General features: G+C 32.1%; 1 long non-coding RNA gene across 1 annotated transcript; it reads left to right on the forward strand.

The window, feature by feature from the left end:
* Positions 1-516: 516 nt before the first annotated feature.
* On the forward strand, positions 517-907 carry LOC145100421 (uncharacterized). The gene is made up of 3 exons (XR_013705032.1): positions 517-562; positions 657-719; positions 796-907. It is a non-coding gene; the product is annotated as an uncharacterized LOC145100421 (long non-coding RNA).
* Positions 908-3545: the final 2638 nt, after the last annotated feature.

Here is a 3545-nt window from a genome sequence, read left to right on the forward strand (position 1 = left end):
TTGTCCATGCTGAAGGAGCATTGAAAGTATAATTGTTATATTTCAGATGCAACCATTCCTATTTATCAATTTATTCTTTTTCTAAGTGCTCCTTATCATACAGGTCCTCTGCATCATTGATTCTAGTTATCATATATTTGATGATATAAAAATCTCACGTTCTCCACGGTTAATCGATAAAAGAGAATATGACCAAAAGCAAGAAATTTGTGTTCTTTACAAAGAAAGATTATTAGTTTCCGTACCCTTCATTGGAATTTCTGTTATGAGCTCTCAACTACCACTACTTTATAAACATGTAAATGAATATCCTTAATTGTTTATGAACTACTAACAATTTCCTTTGTTTTAGAATCACAGACTTTCATCTTGAGCTTGAGCAAGATGTGATTTTAAGTCTGTCTAAGTTGTTTAAAGCAATATCCTCAAGGTTTCATAGCAGAGGAACGCCACATATACTCTTGACTGGCTTCATGCCCATCTTTGTGAGCCTAATATGAAGGTACTGGATGCATCCCGGTACATGCCTGATGAACAAAGAAATCCACTTCAAGAGTATCAAGTGCATATTTTTTCTTTCTGAACTTCTGTATGTGGCATTTTATCGAACACTTGTATGATCACTTGCTGATATTATTCAAACGGGGTATTAACAGGTTGCACACATTCCTGGTGCTCTTTTCTTTGATGTAGATGGGATATCTGATCGCACTACTAATGTGAGACACTTATCATTCAATCCTTTCTGTGTTTTTCTTTTGAAGTAAAACTGAAAATATGGAACCTTTAATTCAGCTGCCACACATGTTGCCATCTGAAGAAGCATTTGTTGCTGCTGTTTCTGCTCTTGGTATTGAAAACAAAGATGGAGTTGTTGTTTATGATGGTAAGGGGATCTTCAGTGCTGTTCGTGTCTGGTGGTAAGTTTCATTTCCTTAAAATTATGAGGGCATTTTTGTCTTTTACCTTCAACTTCTGAGGTAAATTTTCTAACTAATACAAAAATGTGTACATCTCTTTCATGATATTCCTTTTGGCAGAAACCTGAGAGAAGGTTGTTAATATATGTCCATGTTAAAGGAGCATTGAAGGTATAATCGTTGATTCATATTTATCACTTTATTCCTTTTCTAAGTGCTACATTTGTTTTTTTTTCCACATCATACAGGTTCTCAGCATCTTTGATTCAAGTTATCATATCTTCAATGATATAAAAATCTCGTGTTCTCCAAGGTTAACTTAATCCTGAAATAGCAGAACTTAAAGAAAGGCTTGTAGCCAGTAGGGCTACCCGAGTAGAGGTTTGCTAATAGTTTTACTTGGAGTTATTTAAAAAATAATATATATATATATATATATATATATATATATATATATATATATATATATATGTGTGTGTGTGTGTGTGTGTGTGTGTATTGATTATTTTTATGGATTGGTACATTGAAACAAGAAGAACAGAGCTTGAGACGAATCTATCAACAAATCTTTTTAGATGGAGACAAGAACTGGAGGCAGTTCAACAGTCAACATTCTTGTACATTAGTTACAATTTCAAGTTCAATCTGGCTGGCTGGTTGGGAGTTGAGGAGATTGGTTTGTACAATTTCAAACCAAGTGTACGACCTGCGCCTCTTGAAGTTCGTATACAGGAAAGTCAACTTTCTTTTCCATATGTATAAAAGTCTCAAATACAGAAGAAAATTTCAATTATTAATAATTAATCATTTCAATTTACAAGGGTACCCAAGGAAATTCTTCTGTCTAAGAATGAATAGCATGAATAAGGCAACCTCTGCTGCCATATTTACACACTCACCAACAAAACAGTTTTAATTTTTGTTTCATCTCGTCGGTAGACAAGGCTCACTGCATTCGAACTCATTCACATATTTTAAGTAATTTTTTAGAAATGACAGCTCGTGTAGATACTATTTTATTCATTAAATTTATATTTTATTTTCTTTTGCAAGGCAGTTTCTTTCCATGCCCGAAGAGGCTTTATAGATGATTGTTTTTCAGGACACTGATCAGAATCTTAGTCACACTCTACAATTCGGTTCCGGATTACATCATGCAGGATTAAACAACAAAGATAGATCTTTTTTTGAGGAAATTTTTGCAAACAACAAGATTCAGGTAGGGCTTTTACTACTTTTTGAAAAATATCGTCAGTACCCTTGATTGACCTGCGCTGTAAATAAATTATATGAACGTGAGTAAATGACCATTTTACCCTTCTGTCAATGGAAGTTGAGAGCCATACCTCTATATTTATCCCTACTTCTCGTGATCTCTTGAACAACATATTTACTCTTACTATATCATCACCTAATTGCTTATGAAATATCATTTTATTTCTATTTTTATATTAGATCATATTATTTTGCTTATTCAATATGTGGAGGTCTAGTTTAACGAGTATCAGTTTATCAAAGAGGTTAATTATTGGATCAATAATATAAGTATACCATTTTATTATTTATTATGCACAAAAAATATAAATATATAGAAAGAACTTTTTTACTAAGTTTACAAATAATAATGTTTGAAATAAAGTTTCATAAAATAATAAGTAACGATAACTTATGAATAGTTTGAAAATTACTTCAAAATAACCTTGTGATTATTTACAAAAAGAATACAGGGGAGGTGGCATATAGATTTTTTCTATATTATTCTACATATTTTTATTTATTTATTTAAGGTGATGGCAATCAATGAGTCATCGAGGCTGTGTGCTTCAATTACAACGGAAAATGTTCATCACATTCTTCCCCCTTCTACTTCTGACAACTTTTGTGCTATGAAAAGGAAGATATGATATTTTTCTCATATTATCATGTTGTCTTTTCAAATGTTTTTTAGAAATGCTTAACTTATGGAAGCCCAGATGAATGCCAACTTCTTGTAAATGAAATGCTTGGTTCCACTGATGAAAATGAGCCATTACAGGTCAGCAACTCTCTCTTTTTTTTTTTTTGTAAAAATAAAAAACACATTAATTGTCTTTTTGGTAACTGAGTTTGTTGTAATGCAAAACAAAACTATAGGCAATGATGAAAGATCCTTTTGGAAATTACGTTGTCCAGAAGGTTCTAGAAACTTGTGATGACCAGACACGCGAACTTATCCTCTATATTCTTGATATTTTCCCACTTTTTAAATCTTTTATCAAATTCTCACTTTTGGATACAGAGCTTGATGAGAGAATGTGTGACCTAAATCTTTTATCAAATTCTCACTTTTGGAGGTGGCCATAAGAAAAGGTAAGCAAAGGGTAATTTGGTATTTGTTGCTGTTATTGTGTATTACAATACTTCCATGTATATATGTATAAAGTTTGTACTTATTCAGATTTGCCTTTTACCATTGATTTCCTTATTGAGGCATTGTACTTTGAAAATGTTAATTCTTACCTTTTGTTCATGTAGGATCCACCAGGAACAGGAAAAACACAAACAATTCTCTTAACTTTGTAAGACATTGATTACTTGAGGGTATTTTTAGTAACATTGTAAGAGATTGATTACTTGAGGGTACTT

This window comes from Lactuca serriola, chromosome 4, assembly GCF_051521515.1.
Source record: "Lactuca serriola cultivar US96UC23 chromosome 4, Lser_US96UC23_V15, whole genome shotgun sequence".
In the NCBI taxonomy this organism is placed as follows: domain Eukaryota; kingdom Viridiplantae; phylum Streptophyta; class Magnoliopsida; order Asterales; family Asteraceae; genus Lactuca; species Lactuca serriola.